The sequence below is a fragment of the Panthera pardus genome, unplaced genomic scaffold (assembly GCF_024362965.1).
Source record: "Panthera pardus isolate Hobbes unplaced genomic scaffold, ASM2436296v1 HiC_scaffold_8, whole genome shotgun sequence".
NCBI classification, from domain to species: Eukaryota; Metazoa; Chordata; class Mammalia; order Carnivora; family Felidae; genus Panthera; species Panthera pardus.
The window spans coordinates 141455361-141468808 of NW_026527013.1; the positions used below are offsets into that span (position 1 = coordinate 141455361).

Here is a 13448-nt window from a genome sequence, read left to right on the forward strand (position 1 = left end):
GTCATTGAGAAGTCAATGAAATCTGCTAATGATTTTCATGTCTTTAACAAGGATGACATGGCTCTATTTCTATTAGTGGTCATGCTTTTGGATTTGTATATTAAACGTATGTTAATATCCCACTTGATGTAGGTCACTTAGGCTTCATTCTTTTAATTTGCGAGACAGTTCTCAAATAATCCTTTTAAACCTGGCTCAGCCAACGATTTTCTGAGAATTTTTTTGCTCTCTGGTAAGCAGCGTTGATGATGTTAGCATTCCCACGGAAGTGTCTTTTATTTTCCTGAAATTGAAAGGTTAAGATCTTTGGAAGGAAATCAGATGTATAAAGTAAGAGTTGAGTTGACAGCCAGAAAGTTGCAGTGGGGGAGAGGGGTTCAAATCTGCCTGAAAATTTGACAGGGAAGGGCCCTCCTAGAGAGTAAATATAGACTTATTTTTTTCTTGCGCCTTGTTTTTTGTTTCCACTTTCCTAAGCGGGAAGTTCTGTGTTTTTTAGTTGCAAAGAATTGGCCTACAAAACTGAAGACTTATAGGTTAAAGTACATGATTGTAGTGTTTAGCTTTATTCTTTTTTAAATTAAAAAAAGTTTTTTAAACTGATTTTACTTATTTTGAGAGAAAGCACAGGAGGGGCAGAGAGAGAGGGAGAATCCCAAGCAGGCCCCACACTGTAAGCACGGAGCCCCCTGTGGGGCTCAAACTCAGAAACCATGAGATCATAACCTGGGCCAAAATCAGGAGTCAGATGCTTAACCGACTGAGCTGCCCAGGAGTCCCCGTTTAGCTTTATGCTTAATGGTTTGCATTTTGCAACATAGATTATATGATCCAAGTTTGCTTACTCAAGTTTTCTCAAGTATTGTGTCATGACTTGAACATTTACCACAGGGAAAGGCAGGTAGCTTCAGCTGCCTTTCCCTAGCTTTCATGTAGCAATTTTTCAACAGCTGTTATCAGCAATGCAGCTTCTCAGATGCACATCTGAGTTTACAATTTAGGGACAAATCAGAAAGAGTTCTGAGGTATTTATCCTTAAGATGATGTGGTTAGTTATGCTTCCCTAGAGTCAAATTAAGCCTGAAAATAATCACTAAGCATAAAATACTCCCTTGAATCTGATATATTCCATCAAATAAACCCAAGTTGTTTTCGTCCATCTCTGTATCAAGTAGGGGGAAAGCTGTGAGGAAGTCTAGATTTGGAGCTTTGGGTCCTGGATTCAAGTTCCTACTCTGCAAGTTGCCACTTCTATAACCATTGGAAAGCCATTCAAATCTCGTGTTGTTCAAATTTCTTCATCCATACAAAAGGCTAATAATTACAATTACAATTCTTGGGTGTTTGTTGTGTGCCAGGCATTATGCACATTACCTGGATTATTCAGTTAATTCTCTTAACTCCCCTTTGAAGTAGACACTGTAATAATTTCCACTGCAAGTCAAGAAGGCTGTGACTCACAAGAGTTAAGGTAACTTCCCCTGAATCACAAAGATTGCAAGGGCTGGAGCTGGAATATGTCCCTGGGAGTTTATCCAATTTGTTTCCAGAAACAATGCTTGCTTTTAACTTACATATCATGATGTAATTTGTTAAGATTTAAAGGCTACAGGAATGTAAAGTGGTAGCATTTTTATTATAAAAACTTGAACTGTGTAACTGAATTGGTTAGTAATGGAGATTGCTTGATATTGGCAGGAAGACCATGAACTGGGAGGCCTTTTGGGTATTCAATCTGTTTATATTCCTCATTTAGGAGGCCTGAGGCACAAAGATTGGATTAGTGCCCTATAGCTGACTCCACCCTGCAGTCTCTTATTCTTGAGAGTATCTTGTGGAATGTACAAAATTTGATCAAAACGTATGAAGTACGACTTTTTCTCAGCATAATTCCTCTCTGAAAGGGAAAGATAGAATGATCAGATAAAGAGCATACTTCCTATATTCTTACTGTCCAAAAGACAGTTTGTAAATTGCTACTAAGAATATTAAGTTTTGTGTAACATTAACTTGAAAATTTAAAAATTGCTTTCTGAGTTACATCTTAAGCTTTGACTGCACATGCATTACAGTGATCTAATATCTATGTGCTAATTTTGTCATTAATTAGTATGCCCTTGGCATCTGGCACCATATGCTGCAATGTTCCAAAAAAGTTACCATAGCATAGCTTTATTACTGCAAATCATAACATTGGTGATGCATGATTTAGTAAGCACAGTGATATTTGACAGAGGCTTCAAATAATTATTATGGCATATTTAATATGCACTCATCAAAGCCTTCTGAATAGTCTCAGATATGGTAACCAATATAGATGTACAAAAAGGACATTAGAACCACAACAAATATTATCAATAATTTCAGTGAGTATTTTCTATATGATTTTTGAAGTTTATATCTGTATTTTCATAGAGCCTTATTAAAATGATGCCCTCAGAAATATAAGATCACTCCCAATCACAGAAATAAATGAAATATACATTTCTAAAACCATTTAATTCCAATTTGGTACATATACTTCAATTACTTAGCATGTATTTAAACACATTTCATAAAAACATGTCGGGATATTAATTTCTTTTCCTCAAATACTCATTAGGCTTTTTGTTACACATATGTGTTTCCGTATGCCTTTGAGAGATAGCCACCCCTATATTCTTGTTTTTCAGGTATGGATGTCTTCGGTTGAGATTAACTGGATATGGTTTCTAATTACAAAGTTAAAACGTTGTGAAGAGGCAGGAGTGAATGACGGCATTACATCACTAACCACCAGCCACCATCTTTTGGACTGGTAAGTCATTTTGGTGTCTTGTTTCAGTGACTCGAACCTATTCCCTAACAGAGGTCACAAACCTGCTGAGTTTCTATATGTTGTAATTTATCCATCTTTTTAAGTTTTCCATTAGAATATGAACGTTGGCTTTTTTTGTGTGTTTCTGTAATCTAAGCAGAAGTAGAGCACACTATTCAATAACTTTTAAACATAAAATCTTTCAAACAGATATATGTATTTAGTGTGTGTGTGTGTAAATGGTCTTAGGAAATATAATTGACCTTGATAACTTTATCATAGAAATGAATGAAATCCATTGAATCAATGAAGTCATGTTATACACCTCAGAATGACAAATTTGGGAACTGAGGAACTGAATCTGGATCTGCTCTAATGGTACTCTTTGGACTGTGTCAAAGTTTTATGGTTCACAAAGGAGGGATGGGGAGCAGATAAAGATTATGGGAGTAATTTTTTTTTTTTTTTTTTTTTTTTTTAGTGGCTAAGGGAACCAAAGTGTCTGAGATGATATCTCTTCGCTTACTGTCTGTCATTGGAACTCACTCTTTGAATATAAAGAATGGGAATAAGTTATCTCTGGCTCTTTATCAATAAATTCGGGTAGTCACCTGCCTTTCCTGCTACACACTAGTTTGTGGGAATCATAAAGTTTCAGTGTAATATCAACAAAAATTCTATTCTAATTCTATCAACAAAAATTTCTATCAACAAAAATTCTGTTTCTATAAATTTACACATTGACTAAATGTACATGATATTATAAAATATCTATATATCATATATAGATGCTACACACACACACAACACAACACAACACACACACAACAGTGACCCTTGATTTATGATAGAGACGTAACTGCAAAAGAGTGAGGATGGTTTATCTCAGGGAATAGTGCTACGCAAGTGTATATGAAAAAAGGCAAGGAGGAAATCCTCAATCCACTACTTGGAAACAATTAAATGAAGTTCTAATTGTGAATTACATGTCTAAGTATGAATGGTAAACAATATAGCTTCTTGAAGATAATAGAGGATTTTAAATGAAAGTTTATAAAATAGTATATGAACATCATTAAAAATAAGCTATTAGCAATATTTCATTAAAATTAAAAAATTCTGTTTATCAAAAGACACTTTTAAGAGAGTGAAAAGTCAAGCCATTGAGTAGGGGAATATATTTGCATACATAAGAGTTGAAAACTTTATGTCCAATATACATAAAGATCTAAAAATAAATAAAAGTGAGACAGATGGTCCAAAACAGAAAATGTATGAGAGGACTGGGCTACCTCTTCACAAAATAAGATCTATAAATAGCCAAAAAATGAAGATGCTCAACCTTATTATTCAGCAGGGAAATGTCACCTAAATATAATATCTACACATTAACCATAATGCTAAATTTAAAAATACTGATAATATCAAGACCTCACAATGGCATAGAACAATCCCATTTCTGATGGGACTATAAATTATTTAATAATTTTGAAATACTACTTTGTAGTGTTTACCCCATAACCTAAGAATTCCATTCCTAAGTATATTCCCAACGGAAATATGTGCATATGTACACCACAAAGCATGTATAAAAATATTGAGGGTTCAGAATGAAAACCTTCCAAATGCCCATCAATAGTAGAATTGATGAAGTATGATATATTCATAACTTAGGATATTATATAACAATAAATATGAAATAATCAATGGTAAAGCAATAGTACAGATGAATTAAACAAATATTTTTGGGTGAAAGAAAGAGCCAAAAATATGTATTGTATGCTTCCATTTATTTGAAGTTCGAAAACAGGAACACTTAATCAAGACTATTAGAATTCAGGGTGCTGGTTATCTTTTGGGAGGAAGTAAGGGTAGAAATTGTAGAGTGGCATGAGGGAAGCTTCTGGTGTAGCATTAATGGTATTTTTCTTTACTTTTGTGGTAATTGCACTTGTATGTTTATTTTGTGATACTCCTTGAATTCTGCACATATGATTTGGACATAATTCTGTGTATATTCTACTGTTTATTATAAACAATTATTTTTAATTTGCTTAAAGTTTTATTTGAATTCCAGTTAGTTGACATACAGTGTAATATTAGTTTCAAGTGTGCAATATAGTGATTCAACACTTCATATAACACTCTTTGCTCATCACAGCAAATGCATTCCTTAATCCCCATCACCTATATCACCCCTCCCCCATCCACCTCTCTTGTAGAGTTTGTTCTCTATAGTTAGGAGTCTATTTCTTGTTTTTTTTCCCCCTTTGCTTATTTGTTTTGTTTCTTAAATTCCGTATATGAGTGAAATCAGACGACATTTGTCCTTGTTTGACTGACTTATTTCACTTAGCATTATACTCAGTAGCTCCATCCATGTCATTGCACATGGCAAGATTTCATTCTTTTTTTATGTCTGAGTACTATTCCTCTGTGTGTGTGTGTGTGTGTGTGTGTGTGTGTGTGTGTGTGTGTACACATCACATCTTCTTTATCCATTCATCAGTCAATGGACACTTGGGTTGTTTACATAATTTGGTGATTGTAGGTATTGCCACCACAAACATCAGGATGAATGTGTTCTTTGAATTACTATTTATGTATTCTTTGGGTAAATACCTGGTAGTGCAACTGCTGGATAGTAGGGTAGTTCTATTTTTAACTTTTTGAGAAACCTCTATACTGTTCTCCAGAGTGGATGCATGAGTTTGCTTCCCCACCAACAGTGCAAGAGGGTTCCCGTTTCTCCACATCCTCACCAATAGTTGTTTCTTGTGTTGATTTTAGCTATGCTGACAGTCATGAGGTGATACCTCATTGTGGTTTTTATTTAAATTTCCCTGATGAGTGATATTGAGCATCTTCCCATGTATCTGTTGGCCATTTGTATGTCTTCTTTGGAAAAATGTCTATTCATGTCTTTTGCCCATTTCTAATTGGGTTATTCATAAGGCTTATCAAGAGAAGAGGACTTGGGTACTATTTTCACAGACTACTCATAAACTCTTTGGCTTACGACCTTTTCTTGTTTTATATAATTTTCAAATAAGTCAAACTTTGATTTCTGTCTACATTTTTCATAACCATGCCTTATATGAAATTAACCCTGTTGCTAGTATTTACTACTATCAGCCAATTCATGGAATCTCTGATATTTGTGACATAGAGAAGAAAGTAGATTTTCAAGGATTCCTAGGAGGATTTTTGTTTAGCTGTATTTACGTGGCTTAGAGAAGAATATCATTTCTCTACTAAATCATCTACATGAGGTAATTGAGGTTCTAAATGCAATTAACCAGATTGCTAGATTTTTCAGTCCCAGAAATCCAATATACTTGGAGATTTGAGAGTGAGTTGAGAGCCTTATTTCTAAAAGCTTTATTAATTATGAGACTCATTCTTATGGGCTTGGCTGACTAGTTGGTATTGGGAAAGTGGCTGAAGGAAATGGCTTTTATTTACTTCTGATCCATCTATCCCTGAAATAGAATTAAGATATTTATATCTCCAGGCATCTGGAAATGATTTCTCTGAAGTAGCACCCAGGCAAAAATAAAATAAATTCTCTTTCTTTAACTTTTCCCTCTCAAGTAAACAATCCAAATGCATACAGTTTATTGAAGGAGACTAAAGACAATATTTAAGTCATCAATTAATATATGGATAAATTTTGAATACCTGCAGCAACTATTTCTAGGCAAAATAAGATATATTGGTATATATTCCTAATGATCTGTTTAGAGATTTCTAATTTTACTTGGAAGAGTTTCAGGATAAGTGATACTTTTTCACTTTTTTCAATATTCCACATTTGCTTCTAAGGCTGAGTGCAATTTTATATTTGCTGGATTTGTGGCAGGTACAGAAGTAATTATTAACTTAATATAGTTTGTGTAGTCCCCATTTTTGCTGCTTTATATTTCACCCTTCAATTCATTCCAGCTGCTAATTCATACTTTATATATTTCTTCACTCTGTGTTCTTTACCACAAAAGTGATATTTTTGAACAAAGAAATATAATGGCACACAATCCAGCTAGTGTACAATAATCTATGTTTCAGTGCTATATTAGAAATACATTCTTGTAGAAGTAGGGGCAGTGTCCTATTCTTAATTACAAAATGAAAACTCTCAATATGTATACTTGTAAATATCTATTCAAGGACATGGGTTGAGCAAATTTTTGAATACTGCATTTGGAATTTTTATTAAATAACAAGTTAGTATTGGTATGTGATACACATAGAAATAAAATATACATAAATTATTATGGAAAAATATTTGATGAGGTCTTAGGAATATAAATGCAATTAATGAAGTTATATCACATTCCTGAAATAATTTTTTATTCAGTCATCTGACATATTGTCAACTATAAAGTATATGTAAAACAATGACTAAAGAAGATAAGATGTATGTTATAGGCCAATTCAACCAGGCTCTTTCCACTGCAATGATGATAATATTATAGTCTTAGTCCAGTGTTTGAATTTTTTAGCAAAAGTCTGGATAGGTTCTGTATCTTCAACTTATTACTCCTATTACTTGAAGGGATTTTAATCATTGCATAGATAAAAACATAACTTAAGGAAAAAAAGCAAAATCATGACTCTCAGGTAAATATAAAATAAACATGTCAAAGACTTTATTTAACTCATTAATTAGTGAAGGGAACTGGTAAGATGTTATGACTCGTTCAAAGAGCACTTAAGAAGTTAAGGTATTATTAGGCAATTTATCAAAGAAAATTTAGGGTAAAATTGCTGAGTTGGGTAAAATACTCTCTAATATCTAATAGGTCATAAATCTTTGGAGTTACATATTCTTGCAGAGAGAAATTATTTTCATTGTTATTGGATAGAAAATCTACAAATTAACAAGTAACTTCACTAAATTTTGGATTTTTAATTAATAATAAACAATGCAATGACCTGAGCACATTCTTGTAGACAATCCTTGAATGGTTTTGCCCCCTCAATATTGAAAGGATGTGTGTTTTAACTTACTTGCCTTCTATCCAAGTTTTGGACAATTTTTCTGACACAATATAGATATGCAACTTATGTTCATATAAAATGCAATTTGAAATTGACAAATAGTTTTCCCTACTTAAAACCATATTGCCAGAAGGGGCAAAATTATCCCCTAATTCAAGTGCCAGGCTACAGGTTATTAAATACCAAGAAGGAAGAAATGTGCTCACAAGAGGTGCAAAGAACTGTGGGTGTTTATACTTCAAGTAATGCGATGAAATTGACTGTAACTAATAGAGTGTGAAATAGTCTCCCAAGGAACATAATGAAGTCCTAAAGAAAATAGCTTAAAACAGGAATGGACAGAGGTCTCGAAAATACAAGCAAGAAGGAAAATCACTGCTGCACTGGAAAGTGATTTTTAAATCATTACAAAGTGTTGTGCCTCTAATTTTGTTATTTTTATCCATGACTGGTCATGTGTCATTTTAGCATTGATTTACCTAATTTATATATACCCCAGAAAACAAAATAGAATCAGAGATTCCATTGCTTTTAAATACCAGTAAGGTACAGCAAATATTTGCTCCGTAGATAGGTAGTGCTGTCTGGAAGTACGCATTATGGGGAAAGTTGCTAAGCTAGTTTCCTTAACAGATCCCAACACTGATTTTGCACATCATTGATAGTCTAGTCAAGTTTCTTGTTAAAATACTGGATGGCATAATAGTTTTGTGGTCTGGACAATTACTCCTGAGGGTCTTCACAAGAGCCTAAACTATCTCAGTAACCAACAAAGTTAGGTATAGGCTTATAAGCTTAATATTAGTGAAAATAGATGAACAGTGAATCATAGTTATAATAAATAGACATTCCCAAGGATTTAAGAGAGGGAGGAAAAGCATAAGATATATTTTTTTAACTTTTATTTTAGATAGAGTGAACTGGAGAGAGGCACAGAGGGAAAGATCTTAAGCAGGCTCTATCCTCAGTGCTGGGACAGGGGCTCTGAGGCCACCACCCTGGTCATGACCTGAGCCTATATCAAGAGCTGGTTGCTCAACCAACTGAGCCACCCAGGCACCAAGAGATTCTTAACTATAGAGAATAAACTGAGTGCTGCTGGAGGGGAGGTGGGCTAAATGGGTGATGGGTATTAAGGGCACTTGTGATACGCACTAGGTATATTATATGTAAGTGATGAATTCTACTCCTAAAAGTAACATTACACCATATGTTAACTAACTTGAATTTTAAATAACTCCTGGAAGAAAAAATGGCAAATTTCATATTTAGAGGTAAATTTCTTTATGTTAATTATGTTTATTATTAGCACTTCACCAATATTTTTCTAAAAGGATGGTTTCTATCATACAACATTATTTTTTCAAAAATAAATGTAATCATCACACCATTTCTTCATGCTAAAATTTAAGGACTCTTTTTCATTTTTACTAGCTTATCTCCCAACGTGGGTTTGATGGATATTAGCTATAATTTTTCTTACTTAGAATGATTAAAACATCAAAAGTTGAATGCAAACATCAGTAGTATCAATATTTTTATAGTCAGTGAATTTTCTGAGATTGTCTACATTTAATTCTATTTGACCACTGATGTTGCAATTTTGTAGTAATTTCAAGAAAGCTGGTTTTTATTGCTTTGGTTTCCATGTTTGATTTAGGCTGCTATTAACAGAAAAGTGTAGTCATTCCAATTTAAATGGTATTTAACCTCACTCATTTTTTTAGGTTTGTTTATTTAATTTGAGAGAGACAGAGACAGAGTGAGCAGGGGAGGGGCAGAGAGAGGGAGGGAGAGAGTATCCCAAGCAGGCTCAGCACTGTCAGCACAGAGCCTGACGCAAGGTTCGAACCCACGAACTGTGAGATCATGACCTGAGCCAAACAAAATTAAGAGTTGAACGCTTAACTGACTGAGCCACCCACATGCCCCAACCCCACTCATTTTTATTTAAGGGAATTTTTTTTTATGCTACAAAGAAACCATTTGGGGAGGCACCTCTGTAACACATATTCCACTAATATTAGCAGTGCGGGCATATGGAAGTATTGTTTAGATTTTTTTTACTGTATAAGAAGAAGGATCCACTCTAAGAATATTTTGTTCCTAAAAATAATTATCATTTTAAAATAAAAACTAAAACAGTTACCTTGTTTTAATTTTAAAAGTTTGTGTTCAACAGAGATAAGCAGATGCTATTTACATTTTATGTGTCTATACAAACATTGACATTCCATGTGTTTATTTTTATTTTATTTGTTAAAGTATGAAATTCAACGTTTTAAGATTATGAAAAACAGGTGTGCTATTAACATTTTCTAGTTTTTTCTATTTTCAACATACTTATAACTTACTATAATGACAAAACTATAGCTAAGCAACCTCGAAAATGTGTAATTATCACTAAGTGAAATATGACTAATTTCAGATGACTCACCAAAGAGATAAATACATTGAGCCTGTCATGATGTCATATGTCTGTTAAAAATGTTCTAAACTCGGCTGCATATACATTTTAACCAATTTCCAGGAAATTTTTATAATGAATGTTTGTGCATGTGTGTGCATGTGTCTGTGTGCAGATACTGGTTCTTCCAGGGAGCTGTTTGTGAAACATTTATGATTACAGGCATAGACCTTACTCTCGGCCATGAGAGGAAAAGCAGATTCTCCGCGATCCTTCTCTCCACAGCTCTTACTTGAGCGAGACGTGTTCATCTCTGGAATTTTTTCCCCAAGACCACCGTTGTTCTCTGGTGACTTCAATACTTCCCTCACTCATCTTTCTTCTTCTTACTTTCGTTTCCATTATCCACACAGCGGCAAGAGTGATAATTATAAAACACAAAGCATGCCATGTAATTTTTCTAATTAAATCTTTTAAGGGCTTCTCACTGCACAAGAACGGGCTCATAAATATTTACCACGGCCTCCTAAACTCCCAAACCATGAGCTCTTCACACTCAGCTTTCTCTAACCTTCTCCCTCTTGTTCACTGTGCTCCAGACACACTGGCCACCTGCTGTTTATGGAATAATGGAATAAATAACGTCCTTTCCCACAGTTTCCGCAGTTTCTTTTTGGGCTGCCTCTGCCCCAAATGCTATTTCTGGCTTTCCAAAGTGGCTTCTCCTTATCCTTCAGACATCTCAAATATCATTTGTTCAAAGGGGCCTTCCCTGATCACCCTAACCGAGGTTGAGCTCTACCACTTATGCTCTATCACCTTATTTCATCTTCTTTATTTCTTTCATAGAACTTTCCCCAGCCTGTAATTACTTTACTTATGTCTGTTTACTTGCTTATTGTCTGTATCCCACAGTTGGACGTAAGTTTCGTGAGTGCAGACACGCTGTGTCTCTTTTTTATTGCTAGAATCTCATTCCACTGAGGGTGGATGCTGTTTGTTGTAAGAAAAAAAGGGCTAGGAAAGAAGAGAGGAAGAAAAGAAGGAAGAGAAGAAGGAAGGTAGGTTCAGGCAGAAGAGAATAACTGCTGTTACTATTAGCTGTACTCTTTTAATTTTCAAATCAAGTTCAGTAAATCAGATAATTTCTTTCATTGGGTCAGGCTGAGTACTGTAAAAGTCTTTTTTTTTAATTTAGTGGTACATTTGGAGTCACAATATTCTTCCGTTCTAAATGTTAATTTCCTGAACATTAATATGTAGTTCGGCTTTATTTAGAGGCAAAGAAGTATCTATAGAGGGGGAAAATATCTCAGAACAGAGATTGAATCTGCTTTATTTTTTAATGTGAATCCACAAATTTAAATAATCACAAATAGAACTTTAAGAAACACCTTTGACAGACATAGATAATTAGTGACTATTAAATTTTAGAGGGTTAATAGAAGTAGAGGTTGACACTCCCAGAGAGAGTTAGGGGTATGGCTTGGGAATGAAGTGGGTGGACCAGGCCTCCTTGGCAGTGGTAGCTAGATGAGTAATGAACCCCAGCAACTAAGTAATCATCATTCCCTATAAAAAATATTGAATCAGATAAATTAGTTTTCATTTTCTACTCTCCTAAGATAGCATAGTTATTTTTTTAAATACGTAATATTGACAACCTTTTGGGCAAAGGGAAATATATGTTAGCTTTTTCTCCACTAGTGCTTTTCCAACCAAGACCTTTCACTTTACATATGCCCAGAGTTGAACGCAGATGTTTACACCATCGTCCACTTGTTTGCTGTCTGTTTCCTATGGATGGGCAGAAAAGTCCCTTCAGTTTGGTTAGAGCTATTCCAGGAAGGAGGAATTGGTATCCTGGTCATATCCTCTCTCCATACAGAGGAACTTGCATGTGTGAAGGGGATCATAGCTGGGGTAATCGTTCCTTAGGCATCTAAGGATAATTTTTTTTTTAAACTTCTTTGAAAGCCTACATTTATTTACTTTATGCTCATGGATAGAAAATCAAACACACCTAGTATTTCAGATCTTCCTCGACTCATGATGGAGCTTATGTCCCTGTGAACCCATCATAAGTTGAAAATTTCCTTAGGTGAGAATACACTTAATACACCTCACTTACCAAACATCAGAGCTTAGCCAGCCTACTTCAAATGTGCACAGAATGCTTACGTGAGCCTACAGTTGGGCACAATCACCTAACACAGAGTCTATTTTATAGAAGTGTTGAATATCTCATATGATTTACTGAATATTATATTGAAAGTGAAAAACAGAATGGTTGTCTGGGTAAGGGATGGTTGTAAATGTACCGTTTACATTCATGATAGTGTGGTTGACTAGAGGCTGGGGATTATTGCCACTGTGCAGCATCATGGGAGAGTACTGTACCACATACTGTGTATGGCTAGCCCGGGAAAAGATAAAAATTCAAAGTACGGTTTCTACTGAATTTGTAATGCATTCGCACAATTGTAAAGTTGAAAATTTCCAAGTCAAACCATCATAAGTTGGGGATGGTCTGTACTTGGATGACAAGTAATTTCTGAGTAATATTTTATCTAAATATCATGTGAATGCTGTATTTGGGGGATCTAGTTTAGTTAATCAAAATTGTAAAGTTATCATGTCTTCCTGAGCCACTAGAGAGATCTCTGTGTTACGCTTGTTAAAGTGATTCAGTAAACACCAAAAGTACTTTTCGTTTTTATTATATTAAGTCTTAAAATGCTCAATACATCTTTCTCCAACACAGTTAACTTCTTAGGAAAATATTCAACATGTGTAAACTATAGAAAGCAGAAAAGAGTGGCGGGTCTCTGCTTTTTTAGAATTTTTCTGCTTATTAAAACTTTTGTCTAGAATGAAGCTGTTTAGTGCTATTTGAAGAACTTTAGCAGTAATACATACCCTCTAAACTTCTAAAGCAAAGACATCCATGAGAAGAATAGTAGAAGCAATCCGATTTCATGTTTGGAGTGCTTTTAATATACCTAAGTTCTAGAGTCATCTTCTAATTGCAAGAAGTAGTATATTATCTGCCATGATTTGGCCAGCTAGTTGCCTAAGAGTTTATCATTAAGAAGGTGGGATGGTGTCACAATGTGTTAATAAGTAACATGTTTTGAGGCACCTGGGTGGCTCAGTCAGTTGTGTCTGACTCTTGATTTCAGCTCAGGTCATGATCTCACAGTTTGTGGGATCGAGCCCTGCATAGGGCTCTGTGCTGACAGC

At 34.7% G+C, this 13448-nt stretch overlaps 1 long non-coding RNA gene across 1 annotated transcript in view; it reads left to right on the plus strand.

Annotated features, from left to right (window-relative positions):
• Positions 1–13448, plus strand: part of LOC109268928 (uncharacterized) — a 131537-nt gene that overhangs the window by 14113 nt on the left and 103976 nt on the right. The window contains exon 2 of the long non-coding RNA XR_008420435.1: positions 2673–2797. This is a non-coding gene — a long non-coding RNA (uncharacterized LOC109268928). The remainder of the gene's footprint in view (positions 1–2672; positions 2798–13448) is intronic.